Source organism: Pipra filicauda, unplaced genomic scaffold (assembly GCF_003945595.2).
Source record: "Pipra filicauda isolate LSUMZ 115617 unplaced genomic scaffold, ASM394559v2 scaffold20_size4479445_pilon, whole genome shotgun sequence".
Taxonomy (NCBI): domain Eukaryota; kingdom Metazoa; phylum Chordata; class Aves; order Passeriformes; family Pipridae; genus Pipra; species Pipra filicauda.
The window spans coordinates 3512069-3538217 of NW_024104321.1; the positions used below are offsets into that span (position 1 = coordinate 3512069).

At 36.6% G+C, this 26149-nt stretch overlaps 1 protein-coding gene across 6 annotated transcripts in view; it reads right to left on the reverse strand.

Annotated features, from left to right (window-relative positions):
• The window catches only part of RALYL (RALY RNA binding protein like), a 375799-nt gene that overhangs the window by 205788 nt on the left and 143862 nt on the right, over positions 1 to 26149 (reverse strand). The gene's annotated exons all lie outside the window — the stretch shown is intronic.

Sequence of the window (26149 nt, forward strand, 5' to 3'; positions counted from 1 at the left end):
AATAAAAAATTTGGACAGTTGTGTGTCCTACATGAACACAGAGATCACAGCAAAAACCAAAGCAATCCTTTTGACACTGATAACTTCTAAAGATAAATGCAGAGGTGGAATCATGACATTATTCAACTAATGGTATTGGATCTATGAATGTAAAAATAAAAACTTGAAAACCAAAGCAAATATATTATTTGTAACATATAGAATACCTAATCAGGACATCTAGTTTGGACATGGATCTGAAAAGAACTGGCAAGTTGGTATAACATTCTGTTCTGTGCTACTTTTATTAGAAAGCTACTTCTGGTAGGAACCTTCTGTTGCTTACTTTTAAACAGACATTTAAATCACATTTAATCACAATCATACAACTAGTAGTGCTAATTATTCTGGATAATAGATTTTAACTCATGATATCAGGGTTTAGAGATGTAACAGAAGATGTTATGTAGCATAGAAAATTACTGTTGAGTTTTATTTTTCTGTAAACAATAATGACTGCAAGCAAGTTGGTACAGCCATGCAAACAAAAAGATACAAGACATGGTGTGAGCTGTACAAGTGCCTTATGTTTGCTTTCTTGCTGGTCAAACTCTTAACAGCCAGTGTAGAAGATATTTCCTGTATTACTCCTGTTATCTGATTTGTTCTGTGCATCACATAATTATTCTAATGCTTATTAGTAAGTCCTACTCAAACCAACACTTTGCTTTCTCCTCCATTTTTACAATCCAGACATGGGGTCTTCCTATTAATAACTTAATTCCCAGAAAATCTCACCAATCTTCTTTATATTATACTGTAATTCATTATTTTCCTGTTATTAAAATACTTTAATAAAATTTATATTTCTAATGCTAGAGCTACTGGTGCAGCTTACTACACTGCTCTCCAACATACATTTCAGATATCATCTTAAAACAAAAATGTTTTGGAAAAATGAGCACCCAAAAATTTGTATCCCTTCCAAAACCACAATAAAAGACTGTATTCCAAAAAAAATACAAATAATAATTTTGTCACTCTGACACTTTCTCTAACACCATACAGTTTATCTTTCCATGCATCCAATCCTGGATATATACACAACCAAACCAAGGAGTTTATGGGTCATAGCTACAGGCAATCCTCTCTATTTCTGCTTCCTAATTATGTCATCATTAGAATATAACCAGTAGCATGTCTTCCAGAGGGGTAGCCATTCATTAATGCACACAGATAAGACTGTGGTCCATTGAAAGTAATGAAGTGGAAACATCCACATTAGTTCTAAAGCCCTTGAGACCATGCCTGCGAAATCCTCTGTAGTCCACAAAGCACTGTCAGGCACTTTCTATTGTAACTGTGCAAGTGAAACAATTATCTACAGTTTGTGGTTCTGTGGAGTCAGAAGGAAAACCTCAGCATCTCATCTGGTATCTTCATATTGTTTAACCTTAACTTCTTTAATTCTCCTAAACAGCTTTTTTTAAATTTTTTAATTTTTTTTTTTATTTTAAGCATCATGGGGTTTTTGTTTTCTGTCTTCACTTAGTTCACAGTCAAATGAAGACTACCAAGTGGGAAGATGGCTAGACTTCAAATACGTAAAAGGGTTCTGCTGGAAAAGGAAATAATGTACTATCCATAGCCCTGATGGAAACAAAACAATGCTAAGTTAAACTACATCAAGTACTGCAAGTAGTAGAGTAGCAAAATGTATAGAGTAAAGGCAATGTGAATGTATGCTAAAGCCCCTGAATATACATCTTGTGAGTTTGTGGGACCTCCGTCACTGGAGCTCTTTAAGGTTGGACATATATCAATATAATTCTTGACAGGTATATTTTAACCTTGTTTTAGAGCAGGGAACAGATTATATAGTCTTAAAATGCCTTCTGGATCTGTTTTCCATACTTCAGTGATTATTTGCTATGTTATGGCAACATTAGAAAACTCCATTAAAGTTCAGCAATCCAAAGTGCTAATTGCTGTACAAGTGCTATTTTAAGAGACAAATCTTTCTTTGGAGAATTTATGATCTCATTTCAGATAAGACACAGGGGGAGGCTATAACAGTCAAAGGAATGGTGGATGTCGGAACAGTAACAGACAATAACTTTACAGTCTGTTCTTTTCAAAGTGCAATTTGTGCTTTCAATCATGTAAAAGATCTTTAAAAAATGGTTTTGTGAAATAGACAGCCACTGATGTGTCAACCATGCACCTCAGTGACGGGTTACTCTGGCAAAATTCATGAAAGCAGTGTCTATTTGGACAAATAGACAGAATCACAGAATCACAGAATCAACCAGGTTAGAAAAGACCTCTGAGATCATCAAGTCCAACCCATGACCCAACACCACTCTGTCAACTAGACCATGGCACTGACTGTTAGCTTGAGTCTCTGATGTAATATCACAACGGGTAGAAGTATGTCTGTTCTTTCTTTCCACACACCTCCCAAGGTCCATACCCAATCCTGAGGGCAGCTTGCTTCACAAGCTGAATTTTAATACTCTAAATTGCTCTCTGAAGAGGATTCTCCCTCTCCATAGAATCATAAAACTCTTTAGGTTGGAATAGACCTTTAAGATTACCAAGTCCAACTATTATTGTAAGATATAAGTGTTATCCAATGGGTAACTAAGAGGAAGACAATAAGATTCTAGAATCTTGTTTTTTCCCATGTTGTAATTAATGTGAAGTATGCATTTGGTTAAAAAGTATATTTTTACTTATTAAAGGCCTGTTCCTTTGCAGTTTCCTTCTATTATATAAGACGCCACTATGACTCACAATACTCATGTTGAAAGGATTCTGCAAAAGGATTCTGTAAAAAAGGAGTCTAATTCCAGAAAGCTTGGCCAAAATTCTTTCTACCACATAAACATCTACATCAAAACATGTAATTTGGGAGCAGTTTACTTCCTTGTGCTAAGCTTGAGGTTTTTTTTTAAAGTTAAAGCTAATAATTTTATCTGATAGGAAAAGACTTTTCTGCAGATGTCCCTGAATAAAGACTAAAAAGATCCTGTTGCATGTTTATAGACAGTGATTTTCAGCAATTTCTTATAACCTAACTTTTCCTCCTTCAATATCTTCATGTTCTTGAATTTAAAGACACAGATACTGTTAGCTTTCTTTTCCCAGCTGATCTAACCTTTCCTGCTGAAATTATCTTTGGCTAAGAACTCACTTCACTCTCAGGTCTCCATTTTCTAAAGCTCCAATTCTTTTAATCATCCTTGTGTTGCACTGGTAGAATGGGCAATAATTCAATTAGCCATGAGGCAAATAGAGCAATCCCACCCACAATAAAACATACTGATGATGTAACCCATTAAATCAGAGCCTTTAATTTCCCAAAATAGGTTAGTCCCCTGAGATGACAGTAACAAGAATTTTTTGTGACAAGATCCAATTCTTTTCTCGTGCTATCTTACAAGTCTTTGGAATAATTTTTTCTTAACATAAAAAGCCTGAAAACTTTCTTGAGAAAAGGACTGGTTTGCATAATATGCAGATTATTTCAGTTGCTTGATCGCTGTAATAAATGCCAGGGAAGATAAACAACCACTCCCTGCAAATGAAGCATTGCATGCAAATTACATTTTTATTGGAATAACACTTGGTGACCTATTCTGGAACTTTAAATTGATGAGATTTTCCAAACCAGGCACGGTTTCTAATATTAAGTTAATGAATATAAAAAGGAAAAACCTCCACAATTTTTATTTAAAAAATACATACATAAGAAACCTCATTAAAAACTTGGGATGGAGAATATCACATTGAAAATGCTTGAATAGTCAGAGATTATTACAAAGCACAGAAGAGCAACATTTCATGAATAAATCAAAAGGCATTAAGATTAAACAAACATGTAAAGTTTGAAAATTAAAGGAGGTCAATTATTGAAAGCAACAAATTAATTCAATTTTCATTCAAGTACTTGACATTAAACTTGCTGCTGTAAAAATAAACTCAATTTCAAGGTGTTCGACACAGAAATCCATATTACAAAAAGGTCAGAATTTGTCTCAAAGCTTCAATTCCCTGATTGCTGAGGTAAAACATTTAAAAAAGCTATATATTTGTCCTGAGTGCTATGAGGAGGCTGGATTAAAGTCATATTATATTCATATCATACCTCATTTTGAATCAAAGAAATCAAGTTGAACATTGATCACAACAGAGAAATGACATGCCTATTTGGAAGTAGAAAAGCAGTTATATATGACATGTAGTATATTCTTTTTAGACAACAATGTGGGTACTACACACTATTTGAGATGGAATGAAGGCATACTTCTGATGCTCAATGATATAAGGAAAGATCTGAAAGCATATCAGGCCTGGGAAACAACAGAAGCATGTTTATATGCATTATACTGTGCCATTGTGTTGAGACAAGATATATAACCACATGTTTAATATGGCTGGAATGTGGATTTCATTGGTAAGGTACCTATGACAATTTTGTAGCCCATTCGACTACCATTGAAGAGTTATATGAATAGGACCAGGAAACACAAGTCCTCAGTAAATGTGATTTTTTTTTTGCTGCACACATAACGCTCCAGAACAAAAAGAGAACAGGCTTTTGTGTCTACGTAACAAACCTGAACAAATGCACAATTGCAGAGCTGGCAAGTATTTCTTTCAGTGCTTGTCCACACAAAGTTTGCTATGAACAATACACATTTATTCAAAATTTAGAGATGAGGCAAGTGGAAGATGGCATCTGACCTTGCAATCTTTGCAAAGAAATTACTTAGATATGTATTCATAAAACACTTTACTTAAAACTTGGTAAAGAATTTAATCGATATTATATCAATTTCATCAATATAAATTATTAATATAAATTTTATTAGTATTTTGAAGAATGGCTAATAACACAGAAACACTGCTTTGGAAATCCACTTTGCCATAGGCTTCACTGTATGATGTCTCTGACATTTTAAGGGCTAAAAGAGCTAATAATGAGAATTAAAATTTCTCACATTCTTGCAGCAGAGACGCTACCTGCTAGAACATGTGTGTAGCCAACGACAAAAAGATACATCTAAGTCTAGATGCCAGTTCAAATCTTCTCTGCCCACTCTAAGCAGTAGTCTCTAGGGAAGGACAGACAAAGGATGTAGGTGGTAGAAGGAAATTGGGCATAGAAAGAGACTAGTTACCTCTTATCAAACTATGTGTCTAAAAGAATACAGGAGTCATACTTTTTTTTTTCCCACCTAAATTCTGATTTTATGAGCCTGTATTTCACCACGAAATGACATCTATGTAGAAATAAACTCAATAGCCTTGGTACAAGGAATAAGAAACAAGAAAAACCTTATTTATTTCACAAAAAAACCATCTAATACATGGCTGATTCTTCAAGTAGTATTATGTTCCTCAGTGAAGCCTACCCCTTTCACAGCACCTGGGAGGTATAAGCATGAAAATACTCATGCACTCTGGCAGCACTTGAACACACATACCCAGACCTCTGAGCTTTTAACTTGGTGCATACTCATGAAAAGTCATGCACAGTTAGCTCCAGTTAAATAATATAGTCTTCCTTCAAGAACTGTTTTTGTTGGGGTTTTTATTATTCTCCAGGGTTTATCTAAAACGATATTTGTTTTCAAAACAGCAGCTCAATTCCCAAAGGTATCTTCTGCATAAGGTATTTTTAATCTTTATTTTAGAGATAGGGAAGCTTTTAAAAGGAGACAGGGCTACAGACAAGCATGTACTGAGTCTGCACTAGCAAAAACCCTAGCTTGTCATCTGTCTTTTGCTCACAACAATGTACCCTGGCCTTTCAGAGAATCCTTTTTTACAGTGTAAGAATTAAACTTTTCTGGATGTAGTTATTTTAAACCTTTGGAAAACACATGTTTTTTAAGAAATACAGGATTTTATAAAGTGGATTGTCCTATTGAATCAAGCATTTAATAATTCTTATTAAAAATCCTTGCTTGAGGCATTGGCACAGATGCTGTTATTTGTTCTACTCTTAGGAATACAGTATTCGAGTTTTTTACATCAGTAGCACTAGAAAAATATTTACCTATTTATTAAATGGCTTGTTGAAAATCACCAGACCATAGGACTCTCAAGGGAACCCAGGACCTTCTCAACTACCATTACTGATCCAGCTTACCAAGGTTTTCTTAAGTCAAATATGCACATATTTTAAATTACTCCTAGTTTTAATCAAGACAACTTCCTGTTTATATTGTTTGGGGTTTTTTTATTTCATAGAGTTTCTTTTTGTATTCATTCTGCATTATACAGTTAAATTCTTCATTTTGAGTCGAAAGAAATTAGTGCATTTTTATTTGCATGAGCTGCTACAGCTGTACAGTATTCATGTGTTCCTTCTAAGTGCCTGAGAGGGTATCAAACCCAGCAGATACTGTTCAGCGTTACAGAAGAGAAGCAGAACTGAAAAGCATAAAAAAGTCCTCTCTGGGACAATGTCTGAGCTGGGTAGCTTGAAATACTAACAACATGCCATCTGTGTTTTAGTGAGGGTTAGCTGCTCTTTAAATGATTGTGATTAACAGCCTGAGCTTTATGCACTAACAAGCCAAGTTTGATTGTAATTCTTTGGAGAGTAATCATCACTCTACCCTGCAATTATACACAATGAGTGTTGAATTAGAAGCAAAGAAAAAGAACATGAAATAACTTTCAGACTTGGAAAAGCAGGCTATTGAACACAAATCAGAGGTGAGATGACTGGTAAGAACAGTGATTCAATGTAATATTGCTGATATATCGTACAAATATCAAAAGAAATGACAACTTGAAGAGTTACTGGGAAAAAAATAAGGAACGTGTCAGGAACAGAACTTACATTAAATGGGCAGAAAAACAGCAGATAATTTCAGAAGAAAAAACAAAACAAAACAACAAAACCTCCATAAACATTTGATTTTGCAACAGAATTGTGAACTACAGGACAATTTCAACTTTCCTTCATGCCTTATTTTTTGGTGAGAGCTAAGTGCTGAATCAACATTTTCACTTATGCCCACTCACAACAGATGTGCTCTTGCTTTTACTTTTGACTCGATCTGAAACTGTAACAAGCAAGGCTTACAAACTATATAAAGTTCCATCGAAATCTTTAAGTCAAGGTTAACTTTTTTGAGAAAGGAGGAAGACTACTAAAGGCCAAGAGTTTAGTTTCAACAGAAAATGAGACTAATAACATAGACACAAGGGGGTGCTTTTTAAAAGGTGTGAGACAGCAAAAAAATTATTAAATTAACACATTTGATTCATCTGTTTAAAGAATGCTTAAGAAACAGATGTCAGTATCTTACAATTGTTAATAATTTCTATTCCTTTATAACAAGTAGTCTATAACAGGTCACACCACACAGAAACTAGAAACAATACACGTAACTACTGGAGGTAATCTGGAACCATGAAAGGACAAATAAAATATGTTTATCAGTTTCCTTCCAAACCCTAAAAGCAAACAGTGCAGTCAAACATGCCTTTGAAGGATTTAAGAGGGGAATATTTATCTTTAGGAGAGTAAAAATGTTCCACCAAAGTGATTGCTTCTTCTCAGTCACGAAGCAGGGCAATTGAGCATTTGACAATGATTCTGCCTTGAGTCTTACAGTTCCCTTTACAACTTTTTCCCATTCTGTATCCTGCATCAGATCTGGTTTTCCCCTCATTCTTTGATTCTGTAAGACCCAGATCAAGGGAACGTTGAATTTCGCTGCCTCAGGGACAGACCTTGCTGCCACTATACTGAGAAAGAAAAGGAGTTGAAGATGCAGCAAGGCAGAAAAGAATGGTGCGAGACACGGAGTCTGGTTTGCTACACCCACTGCTAACAGAGTAGGTGGGCCAAGGGGGAATCTCTCTCCCAGTTTTACAACCTCCTCCATATTTCCTGCCTCTGAGAGAAAGAACCTGTCACCAGCCTGCCTCTGCATAGCTCTGCTTCAGGCAAGACAGACAGCTTGGCCAGAGTGGCTGCTTTTTGCAGAGTGCTACTCAAAGCAACTCCCTGCTCCACACAGGTCTGGAACATCCCACACCTTCACTCCTTCCAGCACTACATAGCTCCCTTCCCTCCCCCAGCTGTTGCATGGTCCCACCATTGTGACTTGTTCTCCTATCCAGTGCACCTACAGCCTTGCTACTTTCTGTCTTACAGGAGGGTCAAAGAAGTTGCCATTTATCGGCCGCATGTGCTCTCTAGCCCTATTCTCCAGCAACATAAACAGCTTTTGCCTAGGTCCCTAATCATCCATAATCTTCTCCTTCTTGCCTGATTAGCTTCTATTTTGCCAATTGGATGCTTTTCTTGAGTACCCTCTCCATCACTCCCTGCTTGTCTAACAGCCTGTGGAGAAAGAAATACTTCTCCATTCGTTTTTTAATTTCCTTTTTCCCCTCCTTTATTTTCTCTAGCTAGGTCAACACTCTCCTCTTCATACTCCTCATCCAAAAAATGTGCATTCTTATTTAGGATGTTTACTAATTTCAGGAAAGGGAGTTAAACCTCTGAAGGGCTTTTTAGGGGTTGCCTTTTTTTTTTTTTTTTTTTTTTAGTTGCAAAAATATTGACTCTTAAACAGTAGGGTTTTCCAGCACCACTAAATATACACACACATCAAAAGGAAAAAAGTATTCCACAGTCATCTGAAATAAATACATCAGATCATCAACAGTGTCCCCTGTCTTGGAATAATTACCTATCCAATTCTGCTGATATTTATCTACAGTGATAGGACAGAGATTTTTGCAACACTCTTGTCTTAGGGGCACATAGCATTAACTTGAATTTACATGTGGCAACTGTTATGAATATTGATTTTGAAATGCAAAGTAAATAAAATCAGCTATTATTTCATATCTGTCAGCTACCTAATTTTTTAAAATCTAAATCTTTTCTCAATTGCTATGTGTAATTTGTTTATAAAATGAATATCTTGGAACTGGATGGTTATCTTTATCTCATTTCATCCATTGGTATGAATGAGATATTTCTTATAATATGAAAAATACTTGCTTTTTTACTGTGTTTTCTACAGTCTCTGTGGTAGCTGACGTGATGGTATCTCAGCAACTCTGATCCCTATAGAGGCTCTGAGGTTTCTGAGATGTATTGTTCATGTTCATCAGGCTTTACTATACATTCTTCTTCTATTTAGGATTATTCTCTGCAAGAATCATATGGAATATGCCAGAACTACTGTCACACTCCACATTTAACAGTACAAGCACATATAAAAAAATAGGAAGTCTATCTACTGCTTCATAAAGGAGGATGAAACTTTTTTTTTTTCTTTTGTGAACGTTTTCTTTAATAATGTTCACGTATATTGCAAGGCCACAGCAGTTCAGATTCTGAACCATGGACCAGGCTCCCATTGAGTTTTGCACATTTGGCAGGAGAACTAGGGAGCACCAGTGAACCCTGAAACATTGCTCAGTACTCTAAACAGCCCTGTCAGAGAACTTTTGTCAGAGTAATACTACCCTTTGTCACTGGACTGGACAGAGAAATGGCTTCCAAAGTCGCCACATGTTGACACACACACTCAAACAAATGTCTGCATAAGAATAACAACCAATGAGAGATAACTCAGATTGTCCCTGTGGACAAGAAAATTCAGAAGGAAAATGCCTTTCTTTGAGCATTAGAATAATGGTGATCCCATGGGGTGCCAGTTTATTCAGCTGAATTGCTTAGAGGAATCACAGAAAAGTTGCCAAGAGAACTACGAACACGTGGCAAAGAAGGAAAAGTATTCTGCCTATTAACGTCTTGCTCCCCATTGAGTGCAGCTGCATAGTGGATCTTCACCTGGGTAACCAGACCAGGTGGGTAGACAAAGGCATACTGTCCTATTTCCATAAAATATGAGACAGATTTGATTTGTATTTCATTATGTAGCCTGGATTATGTTTATAGAGGTGCCATGCTAAAATATTAGCCTTTTGCAAAGGTGTTTTCCAACGTAAAGAAGCTTTCCTGAATTACTGCGACTAAAAAACTGCAACCAACAAAGTTTGCTTATATACATGTATACATATATAAATATGTCAAGAATATACATTTGGTTATACATATGTATATGCACACTAAAATACCATAACCAATAAAGATTTTGCAACCTGTGTTTGCCAGATACTTTGACTGTTATTTTCTTTTCTATATGAAAGTGATTTTTCTAAAGATTGGTATAATCTCAGCTATAGATATATCAGGTTTACAGGTTAGATTAAATGATCTAATTATTCTCAAATTCCATAAAAGAAGACCAGACAGCAGCTAAGAACAGAATTATTTTTAAGCCTTATATCTTTGATGCATGTAATTTACAAATGTGGACTATTTGAACTTTTATTCTAAGATATATGGGTTTGTTTGGCCCAGACCAGAAAAGACAGATTTGGCAGTTCAAAGTAGAAATGTATAGATGTATGAAGAAGCTGTTGAAGTAATTTGAAAATAAAGATTATAGTATTTGGTATTAAAACTTTGCTTTCAAACAGAGTTTTCCATAATGTATTTAGAGCAAAGACAATCCATGTTCATTTTCCAATTAAGGGTACAGAGTTGAGTGCACTGCACACAATTTTTCTTTATTTCATTCAGAACAATGTCTACGCATGGAATCAGCAGAATAAATTCTTTTTCCAGGGTAGGAAAGGGAGAAAACATTACATATCTGTATCTCTAGAATTTCCTATGGTAAGACTTATTTGAAAGACTGTTATTGATTTTCTACATTCACACTTTTTGACAAGTTAGATGCTTTAGAGAAGGAATAATTAGAATAAGAGAAGCAAAATCCTGTAAAAAAGATCAAGCCTGGTACATTTTATCTTTAAGTTTACTCATTAGCAACACATCTGAGTCCCTAGGGAATGAAAAATATTGAGAAAATTGCAATTGTGTTTTACATTCAGTATTTGTCATATTTTACTTTCCATTTTGGTAAAGATCTCCCTAAACAGGTCCTGCTAAGAAGAATTGAGATATAAATAAAATTACTCTGCTCAAAAAGGCTCAGCTGTTTATGAACTTGAATGGAATGAGATGTAAACCAAGTCCCATCCTGATATTTTCTGCAATGGATCTGTGCAGGCAGGAGAATGACATGTTGCCCAGCCTCAGTGATGTACAAGGGCTATTGCTGTAACTGGTATGCAGTGTTAATCAGGATGTAACCTTCAAACTCTCCAGAAGAAGTTAATTTTAATATGACAGTGGTGAAAAATATTATATTTCACAACTAACATAAAGGTATGCATTTACTACTAATTTAACGTATATTTTAAAATTAACTTCAAAGAAATATTTTATATAAGCTGGAAGTAACAGTAATCTTCAAAGAGACTATTCCAGACTTTCAACCATTTTCTCCAGAATTCTGTTGCAATAACATAGAATACCAAGGTCACAACTAAATAGTCAAAAAATCTGAAGTTAAACCACAGAAACGATAAATTGTTTTGAAAACTCCAAGATTATTTTAGAACTTTTTTTTTATTTACTTTCTATATTGAGTCAGAAGGTCACATGCTTTAAGTTGGTTTTCCTGTACACAGGATGAAACTAATTGTGTTTTTATTTTCTTTTTGGCTTGTTTTAACTAGGAGGTTAAATTCCTGTGACTCCCTAATGTGCACATGTTTGTGTTTATGTTTATCTATCTGTATGTATATAGATGTATACAGCAGTTGATCAGAAGGTATATTAGAAAATTAGAAAAGCTTACAATTTTGGAAGTTATGTTAGTTTGGAAAATTTTGGAAAATGTTAGTTTTGACTCTGACAAAGTCTGAGATACTTTTGATTTAGTGTCCAAAGAATTGTATCCAAAGAAAAGGATTGAGGAGGGTAAATTCTGCCTGAAATTCTGCATTAAGTTAAGACAAAATCACAGAGTTAGAAGATCTATAACTTGAAGGTCTCTTATGGGGAGAGGTCTTGTAGGTTAAGATCTCTCAAATACCAGCTATAATTCTACTAGAAATAATCAATTGATATTTTATTCCATGGATCTATTTTTATACAGTGTTTATCTTAAAGTCATCAGTTAAATTCCAAACAGGCTTGTTTAAGTTTACATTGTAAACATCCCATTGTTATTGTCTTAGAAACTGGCAGTTAAAATGCAATAATCAATGTTTAAAATAGAGCTTTGCTACAAATAAAGTTATGTCTACATTTTTCAGATACTTTTATATCAATATTTGAGATTATTAAAAGTATGTGGATTTTCCTAGTAAGAAAGCTGTTTTCATGTATTTGCTTTGGGAATATATTTGCAGATATTGAACTCTGCTCTTTTGTGAGCTTCAGAAATAAAATATGCATAAAATTAAAGGCTCCTGCACAGGCAAAATTCTGCATTCTTGCACAGATATTTGATAAGTGAATTCATTTTCTTTGTCACCTTTGAAGAGGGCAGCATTTTCTTTTGATGTGTGAATGAAAGAACAAAGCATGTGAAAACTTTCCCAGGTAGATTCCATTATTGTTCTTTGCATTGTTAGTTGGACACTAGTGAAAAGAAGTAGTCATTCAAACTCTTTGCCTGAAGACGGTAGACAGATACTACCACTTAAAATCCAATTATGGTCTCAAAGCAATTCTCAGTCCTGTGTCAGAACCTTATGCAAATGGAAAGTGAATGGGAGAGACATTGACCATCAATCAGATACGATGAACAAAATCTCCATTCACAGGAATCTTCAGACATTAAATTAATTTGCTGATGATTAAATAGAAAGTCCCTAACAACCATCTTGTAACATATTTCAGAACGGAAATCCACTAGACTTGAGGTTGGCAACATAAAAGGCCCAGCTTTGACCTGCTTATCTTTGTACAATAAGCTCAAGTGAAGGGCATCATGGGTATCCATGGTTTATCAGGTTGGTTTCTTCTGTCTGGATTAGTAAATCACAGAGAAAGAACCCTTTACTGCATAACATACAGTTTAAGTGGTTGCATGCTGGATCATTAAATCCCCCTAAATGACAGAATGGGCACTGTGATTACTGCATAAAGAGAAACTTAAAACTGGGATGGTACAGACCTCTGGTTGTGAGAATCACCACATTTACAGTTCCAGTCACTGGCATAGTTGAGTATCCAGGGCATAGGATCACACCCAGCACAGATATATCAACAGCACATGCTATAAAACTTGTAGCCCGGATGCTCCCAGCCCTCAGTAGAAGGACTCGCATTACTGCAGCTGAGAGCACACCCCCCACTTGGGTTTCAGGGGACAGGAATTCTAAATGCAGTGTAAACTCCCTAGCTTTTGTTCAGGTTTTCCCCATGTGACTGGCACCCAGACTGGATAATCTTTAACTTCTGATTTAAGTGTCTTTGTATTAGTGCTTTCTTATAGAACCTTTACCATGAAATAAAACAAATAGTGACTTCTCTGACCTTTTTTCGTCTTTATTTTTTAAATTACTTTCCATTTTTTGCCAGCTTTCCCCTCTTGCTTCCTTCCATGATGTAGATGAAGAGGAAACAAAGAGTTCTAATTGCCAAAATCAAATGTCAGACCAAAATGTGCTTCCAGATGAATTCACCCTAATTCTTAATAATTCCAAATGATTTCCTCCTTTTTTGTACTTTTTAAAATGCTTTTAACAAAATGTCACTGCACAGTCATATCTCTCTTTCTCACACATAGGCAGACACACGCAAATATCACTGACTATAAACTGTGTACAATGAAGATGTAATAAATATAAATGTAGATTCTTTTTCCATGGTACCTTTTATTTTTCCAAAAGACTAGTCTGCTGATAGACTGACTTACTACGAGATTTTATTTAAAATCATAAATAACTTGTACCCACTGATCTAAATTAAATTAATATTGTAGAGATAGTGCTACAAGTAAAAATGTAACGAAGAATAATGCAGATTAAACAAAAGCAAGTTTGAAATGTTCATCATATAAAGGAATTATCATTCCGTTTTACATTCTTAGAGCAATTGACATTGTGATACAAATGCCCTTAAGAGTTGTGCTTAGAAAATAAATCTTTGAATCAATGTTAAAACTGTCTTTGTTACCACTTAGAGATTATATGATATGCAGAAATTGTATTCTGTTATGAATGTAAAAATAGAATCAATTAATTTCACCTGTTTATTTCATTCCTTTGACAAGACCCTGAAACACTAACTAAACCAGACCTGTTTGATTCCCAAGAAGAGCTGAAACAGCATGAAAGGCTAGATTATACCCAGTGGTGAATCCAAAAATGCCTTGATAGCCCTGATCTCAGAAGCTTTCCCTGTTATTGGCTCTTTCCAACTATTTTCAGCATACTATGGAACAAAGACACTGCAAATATGAACAGTCTTTTGACATCATGAAAAGAGCAATTTAACTGAACAAAGAGAGCAGATACATTAATTCAATTTTGAAGAGATGTATATGTGCATCTTAGATTGACCTCTGAGGCTGAAGCCTCCCTTTTCTGATGGATTACACAGAACACTGACATTTTTTCTTACATCTGTCTTTTGTCTTTATCTCTGGCTTGATTCCTCCTCAGGCCCTGATCCTTCAGCCTGACTGGTTTTCCGTACTCTCTGATTAGCCACAGGGGTGAGAAGGTCTCCATTTGCAGAGTCAAACCGGGAAAGCAGCCCTGGTACTCCTGTGCCATTCTGGTGGACACTCACCACAGTGAGGGAAGCAACACAAGGCTCCAAGCTGCAATCCTGTGAGACCACTCTCCTTAGGGCCTGTTTATTACCACAAAGCAGCAGCAAATCAGCTGCAAAACACATGGCAATGGCCCCAGAGGCTCTCCAAGGTCCAGTTACCCAGGACAGAGGATCACGCTCTCCCTTCTGATTACAGTCTTGTTTTTCCCTCTTGCTCCAGAAGCTATATGACCAGCCAGGATCACTTTAATGTCTTACTGGTTGTGTTTGCCTCTCACTACAATGTTTGCATCTAAACTCTACAGAAGGAAATTGAAATTCAATGGAATTTCTGATTGTGAAACAAAATTTCTCAGCCCTAAATGTTCGTGGCAGATATTTTAATGGTCATAAAATTAGGGCTTTTGTTCCCACAGCTAAAAGACAATAGAATATCAATATAAAGGGTTTTCCCAAAACAATAACTGAAAACATTTTCAATCTAGGTATTCTGTATGTTGGTTGACTTATTAGGATACCCTACTCAGTCCCCAGAAATTTATCTGATTGGGTCACTGCCAAAAAATAAAATAATTTGGAATTCAGAGCTCAGAACCACCTGCTTTGCTGTCTATTACTATTCAACCTCCTACTATAAAGATGGCAAAAAAAACCCAGAATTTTAAAGCCTGCCTGCATCACAGTCCTTTTCCCCCTCCTCTAATTTGCATTTTTCTTTAAAAGCAGTAACCAATTTAGGACCACCCTTTGGATGTGGTCCAGAGTCAAATGACTTAGAAAACAGGATCTAAAACTGATATATGAGTTTCAACACAAAGCTGCAGTAGAAAAATCCCATCCTGCATTCTAAAAAAGTTCTCTCTTTGGCTTAAAAGGCGATTGCCCATATTAGCCCAACAACACAGTCTTGAGAAAGCTTTTTCACTTGTGTCTTCCCTACAAATCAAAAAACAACCAGTTCCTTGGTGCTGCAGTGCCCTTATGGTACCCTGTCAGAAGGCACCAAGAGCACACAGGAAAGAGTGTTCTTGGTTTAAATGAAGGAGTAGGTGGTGCTTATTTCTACACCAACCTAGCTGTGTTCCAGAGTTCACATGAGGCAACATGAGGCAACCCCACACTGAGGGGTGCATGCAAGGCAAGTATAACAGTATAGACATATCAATCATACATCCAAATTACAGATGAGCCTCAAGGGCAGCATTCTAAACCATACAATCGTGTAACTGGTAGACTACAGAAATATCTTGCAGAGTAATAAATAATTCTTGCACCCAGACAAGTACAGGTAAATAAAGGCTTGTTATTAGTCCAGCTGCAGTGACTTCTAATCTAATCATTACAATTTCTTCCTCATAATGGCAGAATTGAAGCTGATATGCACGAAGATATCCATTTCTCTGGTGTTTTACTCTGACTTTCTGTGTACTAGTATGGCAACTCACCAGCTCCTAAAGCACTTTATGACTTAAAGTATGGTCATTTTCTATGAGGTGTTGCCTTTGGAGCATGCCCAGAACTGCCAAAGCCTGTATAGCTAACCCTCTCTCACCTCCAGCAGGTCAAGGTGCAGATCAGCTGAAGGGCCAGTAGAACCAATAATCTCACACTAACAGCCTACAATCCAATTTAGAGCTTTTAATTAATTACATTATAGCACTCCTGAAATAAAGCTTAACCAGTTGGTTATATAGCCACCATTCCAGTGGAGGAAGTATCCAGCCTGGATTTGCAAGTTCAAGAGTCATTGTAGCAATTATTCTTCAAATATGAAATATCAAATATTTTTTTAGCTGAAATACCGGCATTTATCACACAATAAAGAGAGTGGCCAAGTGTCTAGAGATGATCCAAAATGAAGACTGTAGTATTATAAATCAGAGTTCACTAGATTCTGTGCTTTTATTTTGAGGAACAAATCATTCTTATTCTGGTTTTTTTCAGCAATGACTCAACAATATCCTTAAGTATAAGTCAAGCATATAGAAGAATCTTTAAATGTTTTGGCATTTTACCAGCTTAGATTTGCTGCGTACTAGACTGACTTTACTTTTACAGCTGCTTTAAATTTTCTCAAAGGTACTACAGGTACTGGGAAGAAGTATCCATATAGAATCATAGAATGCTTTGGATTGGAAGGGACCCTTAAAGATCACCTAGTCCAATTCCCACTGTCACACACAAGGTCATCTTCCACTTTAGCAGGTTACTCAAAGCCCCATCCAACCTGGTCTTGAACAATTCCAATAATGTGGAAACCACAACTTCTCTGGGCATCCTGTTCCAGTGTCTTACAATACATATAATAAAAAATGTCTTCCTGATATCCAGTCTAACTTGTATTATGTATCCCAAGCTGCTTTTGCCCACATCATCCTCAGAACACAGAACTGACCCTAGCTGTTTTGTCTTTTCCTCCCTGTTGCAGAAAATATGTAGTAGATGTAGTTTTGCAACAAGCTATTTTGGTGCTTTCATCTGGTTATGTGGCGCACAACAAGGAAAATTCTGATTGGGATACATGTGTATACATTTATTCTCATGCAATATTCATGACTAGTAGCAGACAGCTAAGAGAAAGAACAGAAGGATAGGCTGTTATGACTGTGGAAGTGGAAATCTCTGCCAGGTAGAAGAAACAAACCTTTGTTCCAAAAAAATGTTGGAAAGGTCAAGTTAAAGCTGAGACAGCTTCCCTTACAGGGAACGACCCCCTCTTTGTGCAACTGGTAATGGAGAAGAGTCACTGCATTCAGACTGTAGGGAACCCCTTACCAAATAGGTCAGAGACCACATATTTCAGAAGTTAGACTGTTGTCTATAAAGGGTGTAGTTTCATTTTATAATAAACCCGAGCTTGATGTTCAAAGAAATAATGCTGTCAAGAGTTGCCCTTTAGAACATTGATCCAGTGCTGGTAAACATCAGAAAAAGGACAGAAAGCTTGCTGCAAGTACAAGCTACGGACATTTATGTCATCAAATGGCAGTGAAAACAAAATAAGAAGAATAAAACACATTTGAAAAAATCATATTACCAAATATTTTTCTCAGTAATACAGTACCTGCAAACAAATTGCACTGCTACCCATAAGGAAAAACTCATTTTGATAATCTAAATATTTGCCCGCTAGTCCCAACTGATTTGCCAGTAACAGTGTTAATGTGCTAGGAATGGTAATGCAATGATTTTGAGCACACTTTTAAGCTTCCTTTGATGTTTCAAGTGTCTCAGTTGCTGTCTCTGAACAAGAAAAACACATAATTACTTCTGCAAGGAGACTTGTCATAATCCAATACTTAGTATGGACCTCTTCTTTCTTTAGAATGTGAACTGAAATGTTAACCTAATAGAAAATAGTTGTTCCCTTCCCAAAATGAGGCACCTAAGTTCAAACCAGCCCCGCCTTGTGCTGCTTGCAGACTGCACCCAGCGATGAGATGCTGGTTGGCATGAGACACAGCACAGCAGGGCATGTGCCATTGACCAAGCAGTCAGTCAGGACTTTTGTGGCTCTTTTGAGGCTCTGCCATGGTCCTATGCTTGGCTTCTTGGGTGTTGGGGGAAAAAAAGCTCAAAAAGCAGTGCTGTCCTTGAGAAGTAGGAACTTACGGGTCAAGTTCAAGGACGTCTTTCCCGAATTCCCTCTCGAGGTTAACCAACATTGCTCTGTACAGAAAGCTGTTCATCTAAAGAAGAGAGCTGGACTGAAACCTGCCTCCGCAGGATGACAAAATGCCATTGAAATATAACATCACTAGAGACAAGAAAACCTCTGATGATTTCCTGTGAGGCCAGGAAGCATACAAATTGTTCTGCTTGAAAAGAGAAGAGGTATATCCTGCACGGTCATCTTTCATTTCTCTATCCACCCATTCCTTAGCAAGCACAGAGATTAACAGTAAATTTAGAAGCAAACTTGCCTGGTTCAATCTGGTTCTCTTGGCAGAGAAAGAAAAATGGTCACTGGGAAAAGAGGAATATATGGGAGCAAAGAGTAGCAGCAGCAGTTTTACTTGGAACTAAGGTGACTGCAACAGGAGAGGGCAAAACAGCAACCAAAAATTGCTGAGATCTCTGAAAATCCATATGTGGTTTGAGTAGACTTTGGTCTCTTGGTTGGATGTTTGCTCCCTCCCTCCTTTTACTCCACATTCTGTGTTGCTCACGCAACCTTTGCTGTTGCTGTGTTGCACCCAGTCGGACAAGTTAGAAGGTTACCATGACTCAGTCACTGTCCCTTTTGCACGTGAAAACAAATCTCATACTTATCTAGTGTATTTAGATCAAAGTATCTTGGGCAAACATGACTGTTAGTTTATGAACTGCTCCACACAGGCTGTGCTACTTTTTTAACTGCTCCAATTTTAATTACTCCCTGGGCACTGCCAGAGTTTGTCTCCCCAAAGTCACAGAGAAAAACAGTACAGAAATATAAAAAAACCCAAACCTATTGTAAGTAAGCGATGGTGTGAATCAAACAGAGATAGGTCTGTTCATATGAAGGGAGGAAACAATCATATGAATTGTTTAATGACACAAAATGGCTTAATGACAAAATAAAAGTATTTTCCTTAAACCAGCAAAGCAAGATTCAGGTTAAAAGTATTTTACAAATAATTAATATATGACGATCCTCAGTGGTACTCAGATATTCATCTTCCATTGGCACTCCAAATTACCATGTGGTAGCTTTATTAGAAAAACAACACATCTCACAAATTACCAAATGTATATCTCTGAACACCTTTTAAAATTAGTTTTCATGCTTGAGCGAACTAAGTAGCAGTTGATTTTTTAAAAAATATAAATATTCCTGAAAACTGCTGATTCTTTTAAATCCCACCAACCAATAAACTACAAGCACCACTATAAACTTGCAGTTTGCACCTTCCTTACATAGAAGAATCAACCCCTGTAAGCAAAATAATCAGGGAGTGCAGAAATATCTGTGCAATTACAAAAAAAAAAAAAAAGGTAAAAAATAAACTTACTTTATCCTCAGAGTCTAATCCTAGCAACAGTTGTACATAGGAGTAGTTTTATTTTATTCTGAATAGAGACAATAAGTAACTTTATTACAGCAAATATTCCTCTGCAAGTGTTTCCAGGATCAGTTCCCAAATCTATAAAGAAACCATGTGAAGACCTCAGGTAAAGTTGTTTTCTACATTTACATAGTTTATATTTGAATACAGTTGTATAAAAATATGCAATTTACCATTAAAGCTATGTTAGGAAATTGAAAGAATTGCTTGGGTTTTTTTCTCCTCCATCAGTTATCAAAAAAGCAATTTGAAATTGAACGAAAAGGGAGATATTGTCTGAACTGTAGGTGTTGTGAAAATTGTGCAGTGAAAATTAAAATACTAGTTTGTGCTGCAGCCATAAATTACTAAACTAATTATCTAGTAGCAGGCATAACCGAATCATTCAAAGGGGTAATTAGCAATCAGACATAATGAGTACTGCTACTATTTCTTGTCATACTGTATTTAGCTTCTGTGCAGCCTAGAGGAACTGAATTATTTCCTACCCTTCTCAGAGGGCATTACTGCTATATTGAGTGCATCAGCCCATATTATTACTCCCAGTAGTTTAATTCTTCACTGGACTGCACAATTCTGATTTCTCCTGTCAAAGTTTTGCCTGATCTCCTGGGTCCTTTTAAGCAGGTATCATCTTCATAGTTTCCTCCTTGGCCTTAGTATGCAGTAAACTGCAATGTAATCAAATTACATGGCTCTTTTATTGGTTTTATTGTATTCCTGTCCATGAACATATGCTACATCATATAGATCACATTTTCTACAGCCCTAGGACACTATAGATTGTAAAATGGAGGACTTGAATAAAAACTACATATCCTGAGACCACAGAAGGTAGTTAGACTGATAATGATCTTTAAGATAAGAAGGTGCAAACACACATATGCCCTTGATCAAAGGTAGTTTTGTAAAAAACCCATTTTTTTTCTAGTGAGTTCAACACTCACACTTCACAAGAAAAAATAAAAACTTCAAAAAACATGCAAGTGTTGCTTTTATTTGGAAAAAATATAGCATAGAGAATCAAGATTCTTCAGTTAATATATTCCATTTGGAGTCTGCTTTAATTTTGTCTTTGAATGTGAAAGTTTATTTTCAGCTAGACAATCATAGAATCATAGAATATGTTGAGTTGGATGGGACCCATCAGGATCATCGAGTCCAACACCTGGCCCCACACAGGAGAGCCCAAGAATCACATTATGTGCCTGAGAGCATTGTCCAAAAAATTCTTGAACTCTGTTAGTCTTGATGCTGTGACCACTTCCCTGGGGAGCCTGTTCCAGTGCCCAACCACCCTCTGGGTAAAAAACTTTCTCTCAGTATGCAACCTAAGCCTCTCCTGACTCAGCTTCATGCTGTCTCCTCAATTCCTGTTGCTGATCACCAGTGAAAACATTGGTTCCTGCTCATCCTTTTCCCCCTGTGAGGATGTTGAGGACCGCAATGAGGTCTCCTCTCAGTCTCCTCTTCTCTAGGCTGAACAGACCAAGTGACCTCACATCTTACTGTCACAAGCTGCACATTACTGATTGGTTCTCATTTTGCTCAAAGTTTTTGTACATGCACATACTCAAGGATATATCACAGAGTTCAATAGAACACTTCTTTAGGAAAAGCAGATTCTACCAATGTCCTTGCATTTTTGCAGCACAGGTCAAGAACCATCTACGATTATGCATCAGTATTTCACCTATGAAAACTGGTGGAAGAAGAATGCTGATATGAAAACTTCAGAGCTTCAAATATTATCAATTTAATATATTACGTTAATATCAGATGTAATGATAAATAATATCAATAAATAATAGTTGATTAAATATCAGTGTTCAAGTTTTCTTTCATCATCTGGAGCTTCAGGCAAAATTTTCTGCTGCCCTGCAACAACTATCAAGGTTTCTACCTGTTTCTCAAGTTTTTATGGAGTGATCAAATCCTTATTTGCAGGAATCTGGTCTAATACCAAGCTGCCAAGCTCGAACTCCTTGCAGTGAGTTGACACAAGGTGGCAATAATGCAGAAATCATTGCAACTATTTTCAAGAAGATATCTCCACACTAAATATAGTATAACTCACATACCAGCATGAGTAGGGCCCACTTCCCTCCACAACAATTCTTTTTTTTCTTTTGAAACTTGAAGTGAGACTAATGTTTGCTATTGTGGTAGAAGGAAATGGAGAATTACAGGGCAGGGTTATTGACCAGTCTGCCTGTGGATAGGTTCTTCATCACATCATTTGCTTGCTTTCTTTTGTGCTTCTACAAAGGCCAAGATCTGGCACATAATTGTTTTGCCCACATTCCCACAAACAGATTAACATTATTTAGTGCCAAATTAGCATTCATGGATGAGCAAACACTGACTGCAACACCAGGGCTGCTCCATTCAAAAAGCAGAACAGAAATTTTATGAGTTGCATCTACTTTTTAGTCAGTATCAGTGCGGCAGTAGTAGCCCCTCTCTGAATAAAGTGTTTACTTGAGCCAAATCTGAGTTTGTTCCATTAGTTTCCAGAATCTGTTACTTTTATTTGAAAAGAGTCCCACCCTGAAACTGCTCAGCCCCAAACATCTACATGTGTGTATTAGTTGGTAGGTTGAAAAGAGTTTATTGTATTTTCTTTTTTGGTCAGGTACTCCTGAAGATGCATTGTGTTTGAACTAAAGTCTTCAGGAGTTATGACAGAGGCTTCCTTGCACCAAAACAACCAGTTACATGGCTTTGGACTGCATATTTACATTGGTCTTTGCATTTAGATAGCATCTAAGGTGTTAGTGCCCCAGTCCTGAATACATTCATTGAGGCTATGCAGATGCATATACAGAGCTCAAAATAAACCAGGTTATTAGTTGTCTTTATGAAAGAAATATATTGCCTACACTAAGACCTTAAATTACTATCTCATCTGGGAGCTGCTTTATGCTGATGACGCCGCCCTTGTCGCCCACACAGAAGCAGCTCTGCAGTGTTTAACATCCTGCTTTGCAGACACTGCTGAGGTCTCTGGGCTGGAAGTCAGCTTAAAGAAGGCAGAAGTTCTCCATCAACCTGCACCTCAGGAAGTCCCCTATCATCCCCATATCACCACTGGCAAATCAGCTCAAATCAGTCCAGCAGTTTAATTACCTAGGTAGCCTCATCTCCTCAGATGGTAAGATTGACAGAGAGATAGACAACAGGTTAGCAAAGACATATAGTGCTTTCGGAAAGCTTCATAAAAGAGTTTGGCGAAATAAACACCTGAAGAAAAGTACAAAGATCAGTGTTTACAAAGCCATAGTGCTGTCTACTCTCTTATATGGATGTGAATCATGGGTTATCTACCGCCACCACCTGCGTCTCCTAGAACGCTTCCATCAACGCTGCCTCCGCGCAATCCTAAACATCCACTGGTCAGATTATGTGACCAATACATCTGTTCTAGAACAAGCAGCAGTTACAAGTATTGAGGCCATGTTGCTGAGAACACAGCTGCGATGGGCAGGGCACGTCTCAAGGATGAAGGACCACCGCCTCCCTAAGATCTTGCTTTATGGTGAACTTGCCACCGGCTGCCGCAAGAGAGGAGCCCCAAAGAGAAGATACAAGGACTCCATGAAACAATATCTCAGCCTTGGCCATATTGATCAACATAACTGGTCTACTCTGGCCTCCAATCGGGAGACCTGGAGACACACCATCTATAATGCTGCTGATGCCTTTGAGAAAGCACACAGGATCACTCTCGAGGAGAAAAGACAATGCAGAAAGAATTGTGCCTTGCAGAATATACCACCTAAGGAGTCTTTCTGCTGTGCCTTTTGCAACTGGACATGTCTATCTCGTATTGGCCTCATTAGCCACCAAAGCGCTTGTAACAAATGTGGGTAGAGCCCTCCCCAAATCTTCATTCGTGAAGACTAGCCATGATGATGATGACTATGAAGCAAATATATTACAACTTCAGAAATCACATGGTTTTAACTAGAGTGTTATTAGTCATAGAAAGAAGGAACTTTGAATTCACATAATTTTTGTTCAGTCTTGTTAAAAAAAAGTGATTTTTAACAAGTTACTGAAATTTCTCTAAAGCAAGAAGTGGAAAATAGTAAACCTCGTTTAGGAAAGTAAACTAAACTATAATTTTTATTTGTAATAATTGTTGTTTCCATATTGCCATGCACATTCTCAGGGAAAATTGTGAATTCAACCTCATTTGTTTATTGCAAGTCCCAAGCACTCTCTCAAACTTTCCTCTCTGTTTAAAAACACAGTAATAAGGTAGAATTAGTAAATGATTAGGGTAAGGCAGACGTCCTCAAACTACTTTTAAATGGATCACAGCTGAAATTCGTGATTATCCTTTCACCAGTTCTCCTCACTGGACAATTTTTTGAATTTGTGCAGCAATAAAAGTCAAGCCTTTTTTCTCACTGTAATTTCATTTTTATGTAATCCTTCCATGGAATGATCTATAGCATTCTTTTTTGATGTCAAGTGGTCACTACAAAAGCTAATATTCTTTCAAGAAATTTGAAGCTCTCTGTTTTCTTTTTTATTCATCTCCTCACTTCATTCTGCCTTCTCTTTTTGTTATCAAAAGAAGAATTAGGGCATTTTTATTCAAAATGCACATCACACAGATGGGTTAAAGCTTTTCCACTTTGATCTCTTAAAAACCTCTGAAACTTCTTGATCAAAGAACTCCTTCCTAAGATCTGTCCTGTAGCAATGGGCTGTTTCACTGAAATTGAAGAGAATAGGACTGTTCTCAGGAGCATATCTTGCATGGCTGGCCTTGAACAAATGGCAGGGTAATAATGTTCACCAGCTGCATTCATATTTCCTCTTTCTGAGTAGTTGTTTCCTCATTATCAAGTTTTCCATATCTCCAGCAATTGATGTTTCTACAGTGTAAAATCTGCCTTCACATTCTGCAAATACGAAGATTTAAACAATCTTAATCTTAATTTATTTCACACACTTTCTATTAAAATTAATTTCATTTCAATCAAGTGATAGTAGATTTCATACCTGACAGCTATGTCACAACATATTTCTAATCAGTAGATTTTTCCTCGCTTTAAAATATTTGTTTACAATAGTCAGTGTTGGCTGCATTAAGAAGAAACTTTTACTTGCAGTTTAAATTTGGACAAATAACATCCTGAAAAAAAGTTAAAAAAGGCATTATATGTATACTTTTTTACAAAACAAACACAAATCCACCAAAGTTAAATTTTTTTTTAATGTTCTAACCATCTTACCAGAAGCAAATTAAATATAGAAATAATCTAGAATGTGGAAATGTATGTGCTTTAGTTCTGGCTCTACCTCTGTGATTTCAACAGAATTGTATTAGGCTTGACTTACGCCTCTGCATCCAGTCTCATCGTACTGGCAAGATACTCTCCCTTAATTGTTCTGTTGCCTGTGGCCCCTCTTAATCCTGGGAAGCATCACATTACTATGGTGTATTGCACTCTAGATGCATCTTTCTATAAAGTAGCCAGGGAAGGCATAAATGTTTCTTCTTAAATATTTTTCCTAAGTGTGAACTTCATTTTATACACTATCATTTAAAGCACAGCTGTAACCTTTATTCAAATACCAAATTGAACTTTGAGATTCATTAAGGCTGAACAAGATAAATGTTTCTTCTTTTCCTTTTCCACACTGCCAGCCCGGCAGTTGTTGGTTCTGACCTGATGTGGAATCGAGATAAATTTCGTGTTAAAACCACAGGACCTCTTCCCACATCCTTATGCCACCACAATTAAAGCAAAATATCACTGTGGTGAAACCATCTGTCTCAATTCTGAAGGTGATTGTCTAATGACTCTTTAAATATTATTCTGACCATTTACCATACAAGTCTGTTGGTATCCACCTTCTCATCTCTTTCCATGCATTTAACTGTGTTTTACGTAAATATGTAAACCTCAGGTGACAAAGACCTCAGCCTTTCATTGAGAACAAACCGGAACTTTTAGGGTGTTTTAACACTCAAGAGCTTTGGGCACATGAAACGTGTGACTAAATTGCTCTAAGAGCAGCATACCAAAACTTATGAGAGCAATCTTAGAATCGTAATTCCTAATAAGTGAAGTTCCCACTGGAAACTTGGGTGGGAAAAAATAACCAAACATGATTGGTGTCTTTTTGGATGCAGATAGTTCTAGCCCCATTGCTTTCTGGGAGCAGGAAGGGAAATGGAAGAAAACCACATTCTTCTTCAAAGAGATTGCAAAAGTTTTGGAGATAGAGACCTTGGGTGATCGTGTACTGAGTCTTGAAATCATACATTATACACAGTCACAAAGAAAAGGTTTTAGAGAACAGAAGTTGGATAAAGGACCACAAATTAACTTTTTGAGATTTAATTAACTGACATAAAATAATGTTTGGAAACGCTAACTTGACTACTTTGATGGCAGATTTTAAG